The sequence below is a fragment of the Camelus ferus genome, chromosome 16 (assembly GCF_009834535.1).
Source record: "Camelus ferus isolate YT-003-E chromosome 16, BCGSAC_Cfer_1.0, whole genome shotgun sequence".
NCBI classification, from domain to species: domain Eukaryota; kingdom Metazoa; phylum Chordata; class Mammalia; order Artiodactyla; family Camelidae; genus Camelus; species Camelus ferus.
In genome coordinates this window covers 32,643,623-32,657,720 of record NC_045711.1, presented here as the reverse complement: position 1 = coordinate 32,657,720, position 14,098 = coordinate 32,643,623, and the positions used below count along the sequence as shown (strand labels likewise).

Genomic DNA, 14,098 nt, shown 5'->3' with positions numbered 1-14,098 from the left:
GCCCTGTAACTATAACAACCGATGATTTAAGTAACCATCAACCCAACGAGGGGCCAAATTTTCCAAAAACCATTTTCAAAAGGGGAAAACTCCCTGCACCAACTCCCGCGTCAGCGTGCGTGGTACCAGTAAAGTCGGCTATTCGGTCCATCTCCGGCTCCACCGTTTCAGTCGTGTGCTAGCCAGCAGCACAGCCTACACCGTCACACTCGCGCTCCCAGGCAGAGCACCTGGCGTTAGGCCTCAGCCCAATGTCACTTGTTAACCTTCCAAACCTCCGGCTTTCGGGACGCCGCCGCCTCAGGTCTAAAGCATGCAAACCATCCACCGCCACCTGCGATTTCCAGGAGTTGGAGAAAAACAACTCGAGGCGCGGACAACCTCCGAAAGATCCGCGTAAAAGTAACTGCGGTTCTCGACTTCAAAGCATTTCCCGAGGTGGGCGCGGGGGGCGGCAGGTACCAGGGGCACCATTCATAAAATTACAAGCTGTTTTCCCTTAGTTTGCGTGTGGACAGACCTCCCCGGCGGGGGTCGAGCCCAGAGCCGGGAGCCCGCGGACCGCAGCCTTGGGGGAACGGCTAGCGGGCACCTCCGGCCGGGTCAAGCCCAGACCGCCCCACACGGCCCCAAAGGAAAGAAGCGTGCGCCCGGGGACGTTGCGGGTGGGCGTCCCCGTCAACACCCGGGCCGTGACAGTGGGGCGGGGCCCTAGGAGGCCGGACCCCCGCGCCCAGCCGCGCCAACGGCCGCCGGCCCCCGGCCAGACCCCAGACCCTGCGGAGCTGAACCGCCCCCAGCCCCGGCCTTCTCGGCGGGCGCTCCCTCCCACGCCCTGCCTGTCTCCGGGCACGCTCACCCCGGATCCACTGGCTGCCTCATTGTACTGCGCCGGCGCCCGTGCTCCACGGCCGCCGCGGCTCCGCTTTCTGCTCGGGCTCGGGCCGCCGTCCTGCTGCCCGCCCGCCCCCGGGCACCGGCCGCCCCGCCCCGCCGGCGGACCCGCCCCGCGCCCGCGGCCGCCGCCGCCAACCAGAGGGCGGTGGGGGCGTAACAGGCCGCGAGCCAGGCCCGGCCAATCCAGGCCCTACCTGCGCGCCGAGGAGCGGACGCGGAAATGGGCGGGCGATTGGTCAGGTCTGTTAAAGGGGCCGCCGCCCACGGGCTGGAGGGAGGGGCGGCGGAGGGGTTACCTGGAAGAGCCTGGGTTGGGAGGAGTAAGAGCTTCTCCTCTCTAGCAGTCCAGCTACCGCGCTCGCCCTGGCACTTTGCACTTACTAATTTCCTGTTCCTACAGCCTAGCAACAAGTAGAGACAGAACCTGCCCCTGAAAGGAGAAACTGAGGCTCCAAGAACCAAGGGTCTCCCGCTTGGCCAATTCACTCAAATTTGGGTTTTAGAGGGCCGTCAGACCCATCTGTTCCTGTCCAATCCCAGAAATTAGCATTAAAAACACATCCTCATCCTTATCATGGAGGATTTTTTGGATATTTTTGTAATGTCAGTATGTCCTATGTCTAGAATGGGATTGGGGAAAGTATGCGTTTTTTCAACGCCCCTCCCCCGAGGTGATTCTGATGGAGATGGTACAAGAGCCACACTCAGGCAAGTATTTCCAGTCCATCATTGCAGTGAAATTCAAATTCAACTGCCAGAAATTGAAATAAACTCGTTTTTATCCTCAAAATCAGTACTGTGGTTGGGAGGCTTGCTAGTTGGGCAGGAGGTCGCCTACTGAGAAACTCAGAACGGTTCCCTGAGTGGGTCATGCTAAGAACTGAATTTGAAGAGCACTGGGCTGGAATGAAGCAACAAGCCAGTCTTGTTCTCTGACTTGTGAGACAATGCATAAACATCTTAATGGCAAACACACCCTTCCTCATTGCCATCACCAGGCCCAGTCATAATCCCAGGAGGCTGCCTAGCCCTTCTGGAGCTTGCTTCTGATGCCATCAAGCCTTGCCCACCCTCCCAGACACATTCTTCTACCCAGCTCCGTGTCCCAGACAAACATCTGACCCAGACATCACTTGAAAATCACCTCCTTCCACCTAGATCCCTCGTATGAGGAGCAAATGGCTTCTGAAGAACAACTCAATTTTTCGTTTTGTTTTTGTTTTTGCTGTGATATCTAACGAGTGCTGTGTTTTCCAGGAACAGCTCTGCACACACATTGATCAGCCTCATCAGGATTAAGTCTCTGGGTTGCAGACATCACTGGCTGGGATCACCATTTGCCTCCCCGTGGCCTTCCCAAAGGAAAAGAAACACTTGCCTTAAATGGAGAGGGTTCCAGTGCATATTTGGAAATGTTCAACAAAGGCAGTTATCAATAGAGAAACAGGGTAGGGAGTGGAGATGAGGTCCCACAGCTGCACCGTCACAAGGGTCCTGGGAAGCTGGCAGTGTGTATCTCAGAGGGCCCCCCACCCTCTTTGCCCATGCCAAGCCCTACATAAATATTAGATTCATTAAAGCAGTGTCAAAATGACCTCAAAGAAAGCTAATAAGACCCAGCGCAAACACTTAGGAGCCCTTCTTTTTGAAAAGTGAGGAATTTGGATGCTTTGAGAAATAAAAGAACATATAATAACATAATGATATTAACACTTGCTAACTTTAAGAGGTTATTCTGCGCCAGACACTATGTCAAGATCTTTGCACGTATTCCTTGAAACCTTACAAGAACCCTATTTGGTAGGTATGGTTCTTATTTTCTCCATTTTACAGATGCAGAATCTGAAGCTCACAGAGGATTGGTAGTGTGTCTAAGATCACAAGACTAGCTCAAGAAAGAGCCAGAATTCATGACCCTTATGACTAGACTCCTCCTAACTGCCCATTCCAGTGGCTGCCAAATTGCCCTTCCTTGCTGCCAGAAGCAGAATGGATAACTTCAAAAGGCAAAAGAAGCAAATACCACTGATCTTCGCCAAAAGACAGTACAATATAGCAGCACTGCCTTGGAGTCTAAGTCCCATTGCTCTAACTTACCATCTGTTTGACCTTGAACAAAACATATGATTAAATCTCTTTGAGCCTCTGACTGCTCGTCTATAAAATGGGATAATAAATTCTGCCTCCTTGGGCTGGCATGAAAACCAAATCAAATAAAGAATATCTATGAATCTATATGTACTTTGAAGTTACAAATGAAAGGAGTGATTTTGGAGCTTGGCGTCTATGACTCACAGTGACCAATGACAAAGGCCAAGGATTGTGATGCTAAATTCAGATATCAAACAAGACTCCTTACTTTGTCCCCCAAATAGCTGATAGATAGGTAAGTATATGCAAAGTGAACTAAATTTTTCTACCTACAGAAGAGATAGAAGTCATAGAAATTCAAACCCAAGTTATTACTCTGTCATCTGCCTCCCTCCCCGACTCCCTAACCCCAACCATCACCCTAGTCTCTCACAACCTGGGCTTCAGCTCAAGCCTACATGGACCCAGTACGCCTGAATTATTCCCAATTATGACATTTTAAGAAATCCTTGTTTTCTCATGAAACCTAAACTAACAAAATGCTCCAAGATTTTTACTTCAATTTTTTGACCCAGTATTGCACTCTTGGAGGGAGAAATGGTTATGAGGTACACCAAAACAAAAAGTTGATCCACTTAAACATCTAAAAAAAAAACGGTTAGGAACTCATTGTGCCACAAACTGCACCATTAATGAGCATTCACTGAGAGCTCAGTAAGTACCAGGTGGTGTGCTAAGCACTGGGGATGGAGATGAAGACAGTATCTGTTTAAAAAAAAAAAAGTATAAAAACGGTGGGCTTTTGGCACCAGATCTAGCAGAGAAAGACTGACAAATTGATAGACCATTATAGGCTTCCACAAAGTTAAACCCAGGAGCCACGGGACACCGAATAGGCATATAATCCCTGAGGAACCCAAATAATGTTTTAGGGGTGGCCGGATGAAGGCTATGAAGAAAAACCAGGCACGGCAGGGGAGACGGGGAGGTTACAGCTCAGTGGTAGAGTGCCTGCCTAGCATGTATGAGGTCCTGGGTTCAATCCCCAGTACCTCCATTAAAATAAATAAACCTAATTACACCCCACCCAAAAAAAAACCAAGAAAAAGAAATAATCCTAATTCCTCCACGCTCCCTACCCAAAAGACCAGAAAAGTGATAAAAACCCAAGTAAGAATGTTGTCATCAAAGGAGTAGAGACTGGAGAAGGAGGGAGCAAGATACACCTCGGAAGGGTCAAGTTGGAAAAGATCTGAGCAGTGTACCTCGGGATATGGAAATTAGAAGGTTGTTGAGGCCATTGACACAAGCAGTGTAGGTGGTGTAGGTGGGGCTAGGGATGCAGAGGCTCCCGGGGCTGAGGAACAGAGCTAAGAAAAGAGAATGAAGAGGCTGGGCAGGGGAGGACAGCTGCGACAGGGTCCCAGAGGTCCAGGGGGCTAGAGGAGCTGGCCCTGGAAAGGAAGAGGGTTCCTTGTGATGGTGCAGCTGCAGGCCCCTATCTCCACTCCCTACCCTGTTTCTCTATTGATAACTGCCTTTGTTGCACATTTCCAAATATGCCCTGGAACCCTCTTCCATTTAAGCTGGATGCAGATAAGAATGGGTGTGGGTGCAGATTCATTCACAGGCGGAGTGCAGGAAGCTGAGGAAATTCCTGCTGGCCAGCCCGCTTCTATTATTGTAGCTTTAAAGTGAGAAGCAAAGTGAAGCAAAATCATCTCTTGAGAATGGGTGGGAGGTGGTAACAGGGGCTTTGAGGGAACCAGTGAGAACTGGAAGAGCCACTGAGAGAAAGAAAGAGGGAGCTGCCAGGTTGAGAGGGAGAATTCCGGGCCGCCCTGAGGGCCCACGCATTTGTGGCATTCCCAGGATAGGAGTTGGATGGATGGTTATGGGGGGGTTTGGCAGCTGTTGGAGAATCCAGAGTCAAGAGTGTACAGAGTCAGGAGCAAGAGAAAGACAAAACAGTGCGGGGGACTGACAAGAAGGGGGCTGAAGTGACGGATCGTGGGTTCTATGCTGGATGGAGATAGAAAGGAATCCAAGGAGGAGGGGTGGGACCAGAGGAAATACGTCAGGTAGGAGAGATGGGAAGAACCAGACTTTGGGTTGATTTGGAGAGGGATGGGTTAGGCAAGGTTTTCACAGAAGAGCAATTCTGAGTGATGACAAGGTCAGCTGCAGGCATAGAATTGGGGTTCTAAAGACACTCAGCTCCTGGATTTTCCCTCCTCTTTTCCTAATGACCTGAGGCTGTGCTGCCTCAGGGCTTTGCGTTCACTCTGCACCACCCCCGGGGTGACTCTCTCGAGATGATGGTGGTGGGGAGAGCATCCTTCTCTCTTGTCTGGTTTTCTTTCTAAAATACAAACCTGTTAATGATCAGGAGGACTCCCATAGCCATCATTGAGACATGCGCATTTGTGCGAAGGGCTCCCGGAGGGAAGTCTTCTGGGGCTTTAGAGATGCCTCAGCCAGTGATTGATGCACCTGTGAATAATTCCCAGCCATCACAGAGCAGCAGACGGCCAGCCGATGTCAATTATTTACTTTGCTAGTTAGCATATGATACCTGAAGATATTAAATATAAATGTCTCAAACCTCTGTCATTCCGAGGGCCATTGGGGGAATGGTGGGGGAATTGAAGTGGAGCAGAGCCAGAGTGGATTTCTAGGGAGAAAGACTGACATTTCCCTCCATTTCCCTGCTGACTCTCTCCCTTGCCTCTCAGGGACCCTCCCAATGCTCCACACAGGGAATGATCTATATTCCAGCAGTCACTCCCTCATTCTCCCTATAACCTTGACATCACGCACCATCCTGGCTGCCTTCCAACCACCAGGCCCTCTACTCCACTCCAGTCTGGGAAATTGAATCTCTAGCTTGCCCAGAATCACCCTGGAACACAATTTTAACTCCAGGGATAGAGGGTCAGGAGTGCAGCCCACAGGTGCTGGCCCTAGCGCTGCATCTCTCGTCCCCACCAGAACACATCACCCCCTTAAGTAGCAGAAGTGGGAGAGCTCAGCTGGCCTTTTTAAAATTTGGTGGGGGGGGGGGGCGGCGGTAATTAGTTTTATTTACTTATTTAATGGAAGTACTGGGGGGTTGAACCCAGCACACTACTGCTGAGCTATACCCTTCCCCTCCTCAGCTGCCCTTTTAATGACATATACATCCGTCTAAACATACAGGAGGGTTTGTTTACTTGTTTGTTTTTTATCTGGAAAACGTGATCTACATACTCTGATACAGAGTAGCAAGAAGTCAGTGGAAAATGTCTGCTCTAGATCAAGCGGTTACACAGAATAAGAAATGGAAAGGGTAAAGTTGTTAGCCTTTGCCATTTCCATGTGGCTACTTTACTCAACACCTATGCGGTTCTGAAGATAAAGGTGTTTTATATTTGAGTGAGAACACAGGCAAAGAAAATATTTGAATCTTTTTTGGCCAGGGTTCCTTCAAAAGCAGAACTTGAGACAAAGCTCATGCGTGAATTCATTACTGGGGAGCGTGAGCCCAGGAGAGCAGCTGAGGCTAAAGGACCAAAGCAGGGGTGGAGGCAGAGGTGTTGGATACTGTGTTGTTGGGGTGGCCACATTCCCGGCTGCTTGATTTGGAGAGACTGAGAAGTCCTAAGAAAAGTATCTCAGGACCCACCTTCTAGGATGGGGCAGAGGGAAGCAGGCATTTATCCTATGGTTCTGCCCCAGTTGGTGAAAAACTCTGCACAGGGGCCTGAGTCCTGCCTCCCAAATGCACTGGCCTGGCACCAAGTGGGTATCAGCAGAGATGCCCTGGGTGGGGCCTGAGATGCCGGCTGTGAGCCAGAGGCGAGACACTGTCGGACTGTGCCTGCTGGCAGCTGGCTGGAGCACTCACAGAACTGGGTGCTACGGCAGTGGCTGAAGACCTCTAGTGGTGCACAGAGGTTTCTGATACAAAGTCCATTTTCAACAAGAGAAACCTTGCACTGTCCAAAAAACCCTGCCATCTTAAGTTAGGAAGGAGGGCTGTAAGATTTCAAATGTCTTTTAGTGTTGTTATCATGTTCTCTTTAGGGAAGCAGCATTAGGCTCGCGGCTTTGAGGGGGGCGTTTGGACATGGTTTCAGGTTTTGCCTCTGTCATTTCTGAGCCACGTGACTTTGGAGAAGCTATTCAATTTCCTTGAACTCCTGTTTCCTCATCTATAAATTGGAGATATGCACATCATATGCTATTGTGAAGATTAAGTGTATGTAAAAAAATAAGTTAACTTAAGAAATAAAAATTTTTATTTAATTTTAATAAAAATTAAAAATTAATAAAATACATTAAAATTTTTTTGATTTAAAAAAAGATTAAGTGTACACATAAATGCTTAGTGTAGCAGCTTTATGTAATAGGTGACCAGTTAATGGAAGTTGTTGGTTTTTACTTTTAAAATTCCAGGCTATAGAGTGTACAGGCAGACAATGCACATGGGAGGACAATGGGGTGATAGGCTTAAGCCTCAAAAACAGAAGTGAAAGAAGATATCACATGGTTGCAGGCAATCAAAAAAAGACGATTAATACTATAAAACGACCAAATAGCTTTTATCTACAGTGACTATGTATCTTGAAGTTTCCAGGTGAGCATCAATTTCAAATGTTCTCTCATGTTGTCCCAGGACAAAAACTCATATTTGAGAGGCGGTCACCTTGACCTTGGACCAGAAAACAGCATTCTAGGTATATCCCATCAGAAAGGGGGGACATCAGCCCTCTAGCTTCCTTTGCTCCGCCCACCCCTGGGGTGTGGGAAACACCACTTTTCTCTCCAAGAAGGTTCTTCCTCCCACACCTCAAATGAGGAGCCAGCTTTGTTGCACAGGTGAGCTAATGAATAGCCATTGCCTTTCAGAAGAACCAGACACTTGGACACCATGAATGCCATACAGCAGAGGAGGAACCAAAATCTGCAGGTGGAAGGCTCCTCCCGCACCCGCCAGCTCCCCCTCCAGTCCCCCAGCACCCCTCTCTCCTGCACCTCCTGTGTCTCTACCACAGTAGGAAACGTTTTGGGTTTCAAAACTGTTATCCATTATGAAAGTGACAGAAGTTCAGTTTAGAGTATTCAAAAAACACAGAAACCTGGAAAAGGAAGGGGGAAAAAAGCTCACTTATCTTCTTACCATCTATTAACAATCATCAACATTTTGTTTGTGTTTCCTTCTGTTCTTTTTTAAAGCATAGTTTGTTTTACATAGTTGGGTGGGTTTTGGGGTTTTTTTTTTTTTTTAACGCTACATACAATAATTTTGCATTCTCTGGTTTAAAACTTAACATTGTAACATAATGAGCAGCAGCACAGGATAAGGGAGGAAAAGGGCTTGGCTCCAAGTAAGAAGAGTCTTGAGTATTCATCTCAGCTCTGCCACTTACTCACTATGACTCTGGGCCTGTTATTGGTCTTTTCTGAGCTTCAGGTTTCTCACTGGTACAATGAAGATGACAGACACATCCATTCTCTGTCACTAGATTTCTTTATGGTCCTAGACTATGGGACCTGGACTGTGGTTTACACTGTAAGTTCTGTGAGCACAAAGCCCTTTGGACTGGTCCTCTGCTAAGTCCCCAGAGCCTGGCTCTGGAAGTGTAAAGGTGCCCACAGAGTCTTGGTCATTCCCCACCCAGAGATAGAGTTTCTTTCTTCACCCTTGGAATCTTGGGCTGGTCCCAGTGATCCTTACTTCCTGGTCATTGATGCCTTGCATAGTCTCCTCCCACTGTGAACCAGGGCTGGTCTGTGTGACAAAAAGAGCCTGGTGGATGTGATAAAGTCTGACATCTGAAGCTAGCTCATAAAGGATAGCCGTGGCCTCTTGGATCACTTGCTCGGGGGGAAGCCAGGCACCATATCACGAGAACACTGAAGTGGCCTATGGAGAGGCCCACGTGTAGAAGAACTGAGTCCTCCTGCCAACAGCCAGCCCCAGTTTGCCAAATATCTGAGTGCACCTCCTTGGAAATGGGCCCTCCAGTCCCAACCAAGCCTTCAGATGAATGCAGCTCTGAATGACATCTTGACTGCAATCTCAGGAGATGACTCAAGCCGGGACCTCCTAGCAAAACTGCTCTGTGATTCCGACTAAACCTGCTGGAAGAGATACATATTTATTATCACTTTAAACCATTAAGTTTGGGAATTATTTGTCATGCAGCATTAAGTAACCAACACACTCAAGGACTGGCTTTGACCCATAGAATGCAGCAGAAGTCGCATTCTGAGACTTCTGAGCTCAGGCCTTCAGAAGAATGACAGCTTCCACTTCCTGGCTCTTGGAAATCAGTCACCTGCTTTGAGAAGGCCAAGCCACGCCGAGAAGCCTTACAGAAGAGAACTGAGGCACGCACGCCGGGTGAAAGGCCCAGCTACCCTCCTGGCCAGCAATCAGCACCGACTGCCGTCGCTGTGCATGAGCCTCAGGGAGGTTCTGAGTCTCGCCGCCAATGACCACCCTCCGCCACTATCATATGCAGCAAAGAATCGCAGAGCTCAGCCCAGTCAACAACCCACAGAAATGTGAGAGAGCAAAATGGCTGTTGCGTTAAGCCTTTGAGTTTTGGGGTGACGTGCAGCCACACAGAACCGAAACACTGGCCCAGCACCTGGCACATAATTGGCTCTTGAGAAATAAATGTCTGGTGACTAAACAGATAACCCTTGTCCGGCTTCCGCTGCCTCTTCCATAAAATCACAGAGGTTAGGCCGTTCTGTGCCTTACGTGCTGCGTGTCTTCGTCTCCCTACTGTTTTGTTTCGTTTTTTTTAAACTTTTTTTTATTGAGTTATAGTCATTTTAACACTGTTGTGTCAAATTCCAGTGTAGAGCACAATTTTTCAATTATACACGAACATACATATATTCATTGCCACATTTTTTTTTTGCTGTGAGCTACCACAAGATCTTGTATATATTTCCCTGCGTTATACAGTATAATCTTGTTTATCTATTCTACGTATGCCTTCTGCATATCCCTTCCCACCCCCTGACCTTGCTTTACTCTTGTAGGCAGACTCCAGTGTCTGTGGCATCTCTGTCCCTCAACAACCCCCCCCACCAGTTCCTTCTTCTTTCTTTCCAGGGCGCATACCCCACTCCAGGCACCTGGTCCTCATGATACTTCCCCAGTGATTTCAATCGTGGAGCTGGGTAACTTGCCAAGGAGAGACCAGCAGAGCCCTCCACCTTACAGGCAGCACCTGCTCCATGCAGCCAGAGGAAACCGCAAACACTCCCGGCGGGTCCCTGGGATGCACTGGCAAAGCATGGAACACACGCAGACAGCTCTTTCCATGTACCCATCCCCTAGGCCAAGCCCTGTGGTTGTCTTTGAACTAGAAAACGATTGGCCTCTTTTCACAGCATCCAGGGCCCCGGCTAAGTCTCTTAGAGGAGAGACAAAGCCTCTGCTCCTGAGACCTCGTGTTCAGGTTCTGGTTTACTAGGTTCCCTTGTTTGCCATAGGTTTTATTAGTGATTTTATTAGTGGTGCCTACAGCCACTTGGGGTGGTAGATCTCTATTACACCCATAAAACCTCCAAAATAAAAACAAAACAAAACAAAAAGGCTGAAGACGTCAAGTAGTTATCCTGAGGTTCAGAAAAACCCGGTTTACTGGTGGCATTGGAATTCCTCCCTCCCATTTTCCAATCACCCTTCCCACCCGCCTACACCCACCTTGCCTCTCATGGCCCTCTGAGCAGTCATGGTGTAAGCCATTTACGTGATTATTCAGAAGAGCAGTTGGCCCTTCCTGACTCTAAGTTATCCCCCAGTCGTCATCATCATCATCATCATAATCACTCAATGCTCCCCTGGGGCTGTGATGGTATCTCAGAGACCTTTTCAAGAGCTTGGCTATAGCATTCATGTATCTGCTGTAATTCTGGTTAATGTTTATGCTGAGTGCCCAGGGAACGACTTGAAACCTCCCTGCCTTTTCTCCCTTTTTGGAGATCGATCCATGTAAAATCCCAAACTGTTCATCAACATTCACCTCCCTCTTCTCAAACCTCTTCACTTTTACCTAAAGAGCCCTGTCACCCTGGCAACCAGTTTCCTTGGCCTTGGGCTGTAAATCAGAGTGGCCTAGATTCCTCTGGTCCTGAGTATCTCCTTTGTGACAATTATCCAAAGAGTGATTCAAGTGATTAGCGTCTCTGACCCTGGACAGTGAGTGAGGTCCAGGGGGGCAGAGGTAGTATCTTGTATCTCCTTCCTTTTGCAACTGAAAGCCCATCAAAGGCTCTCAGTAAAAACTCATTGCTGAAGGAGTGACGTCCAGTAAGAGACAGTGGAGGGTCCTCCCTGGGTGTGTTGGACCCAGAAAAACGACCCTCTGTTCTTCCCTTCCCCTCAGCTCTTACAGACACGTGCTCTACCCAGCTAGAATTTGGAAAGGTCCCATCTGCCTCCAGCCTTGTCTACCAGAAGAACAGACAAGAAATTTCCTGTGTGCTGAGTTGGGATATTTTTAGGCTAGGAGCCCCCGGGATGAGCTGGAGTTCTTGTTCTTACTCCAAGGTGGTGTGACAGACAGCATTTCTTTCTATGCCTCAGACGCTTCAAACTGACAGGTCCCATCAAGGGAACAGAGCAGCACCGGGGGAAAAAAAAAAAAAAAAAAAAAAGAGGTGCAAACTCTCTAACCTGGACCCCTAGGATGGAGTTTCTGAAGCCTGGGGGAAAGTACAAAAGTCCTGTGTATGGTTTGGAAGGGTGGTGACTCCAATGACTATATCTAACATCCACTGAGCTTAATAACATCCTGCAGTAGCAGTATTTGCTTAAGAGCAGCAATATTTGTCTGCCTTAAAAGATTTTATTTCTTAAATCACTTGCAATATATAAGGACAGGTAGAAATTCCTATTTCTGTGGCCAAGTCAGGGGGAAAAAAGGAGGAGTGTGTGCGCTAAATTTTGCTTTTTCTTAAGGGCTTTTTTTTTTTTTAAAGATATCCAGGGTTTTCAATAAATTTATATTTCTAATAACTCATATGATAAAAGCTGAAGACATCTGACATTTACTAAACATCTATTTCATTTTTTTCTTGCCTTATTTAAAATTGAGATATAATTGACATATAACATTATATTAGTTTCAAGTGTATAACGTAATGATTCTACATTTGTATATATTGCAAAATGATCACCACAATAATTCTAGTTAACTTCCATCGCCACACATAGTTACAAAATCTTTTCTTCTTGAGATGAGGACTTTTAAGATCTATTCTCTTAGTAACTTTCAAATGTACAGTTAGTATTATGAACTACAGACACGATGCGATACATTACACCCCTGGGAATTATGTATTTTATAACTGGAAGTTTGTACCTTTTGACCCCTTTCACCCATTTTGCCCACCCTCACCTCTGCCTCTGGCAACCACAGATTTGTTCTCTGTATCTCTGGGTTTCGTTTTTGTTTTCTATGGGTTTTTTTGATTCCATATATAAGGACTCTTGAGGACCAAAAAACTAAGACCTACAGAGAGGGGCACCATACTGTTCCCAGTCTTTCCTCAACCTCCTCTTTTGAGTTTACTTCCCTGGGGACCAGTCGCCTGGAGTGAGTGCTGTGGGATGGGCCCAAACCTGGCTGCTGGCTGAATCTGCCAGGTGAGGTCTCTGTGTCCTGGAGAGAGAATTCAGAAGGGTGGATAGAAGGTGCCAACCCACAAGAGGGAGTACAAGGAGGGAGGGTGTATGGGATACAAGTAAAACCATGAAGGGTGAGTGCAAAGTTACAAGAGGTATAACTATTTCCTTTAGATACCATGACCTTCCCCAGGGGATGGTCTCCAAAAATACCTGTGTTTGTAAGACACAAACCATTTTGCTTTTTAGAGTTAAAATGATGGGTGACAATGTTCACAGCAGCACTATTTACAATAGCCAAGACATGGAAACAACCCAAATGTCCATCGACAGATGACTGGATATACACAATGAGTGTGTATATGTCCATGTATGACTGAAAAATTGTGCTGAACACAAATTTGACACAACATTGTAAAATGATTATAAATCAATAAAAAATGTTAAAAAAATGGTAGTAACTATTATAATTTATGCCCTAATATATCTGTTTGATTGTAACAAAAACCAGTGATCTTACCTGGTTTTAGGGGTGTACATGCTCCATCTGGAAAATGTATGTGTTTCCATTGTAATACTCTTGTTAATACAGACAAATCATCACTTAAATAGGGTCAACAATCTAGTGTATTAATAGGCTAACTGAACTGTATATTTCTTTGCTATTAAAGTAAGGATTTCTAAGCAAAAAAAAAAAGAAGTTGTGGTATATTTACACAATGGAATTCTACTCAGCCATAAAAAAGAATGAAATAATGCCATTTACAGCAACATGGATGGACCTAGAGATTCATACTAAGTGAAGTAAGTCAGACAAAGACAGATATCATATGATGTTGCTTATATGTGGAATCTAAAAAGAAAGATACAAATTTTATTTACAAACTAGAAATAGACTCATAGACATAGAAAATAAACTGTGGTTACCAGGAGGGAAAGGTGGTGGGGAGGCATAGATTAGGAGTCTGAGATTAACATATACATATTACTATATATAAAACAGATAAATAACAAGGACCTACTGTATAGCATAGGGAACTTTAGTCAATTTCTTGTAATGAGCTGTAATGGAAAAGAAACTGAAAAAATATTTATGTGTATGTATATGTATGTATGTGTGTGTGTATGTTTATATATATATCTATCTCTGAATTGTTTTGCTTACACCTGAAACTAACAGTGTAAATTGACAACACTTCAATAAAAAATAAGAATAAAATTTTTAAAATTAAATACAATGATGGGTGAGATTCCCCCAGTGAAGTGGAACGCTGAATATTTCCAGAAATTTAACAAAGGCTGCACCAAATGATGGCTGGGGAATATGTGCATGAAATTGTCATAAGAGCATTAATTATAATTCAGAAGAGGATTCTCAGAAGTTTGAAAGAATGAAGACCAGACCTCTACAACCCTTTCCAGGTCTATTATCCTATTAAAAATAAATAAAAAGTCTTAGCAAGACAAAATCAGTTG

At 46.2% G+C, this 14,098-nt stretch overlaps 1 protein-coding gene across 3 annotated transcripts in view; it reads right to left on the bottom strand.

Annotated features, from left to right (window-relative positions):
• The window catches only part of TEX2 (testis expressed 2), a 123,890-nt gene that overhangs the window by 97,276 nt on the left and 12,516 nt on the right, over window positions 1–14,098 (bottom strand). For 2 of the 3 annotated variants that reach the window (XM_032457073.1, XM_032457076.1), the window contains exon 1: window positions 860–997. The exons of the other annotated variant lie outside the window; for it this stretch is intronic. The gene's annotated coding sequence lies outside the window, so the exon portion shown is untranslated. Of the gene's footprint in view, window positions 1–859; window positions 998–14,098 lie in introns of those variants that run through there. 3 annotated transcript variants of the gene reach the window in all.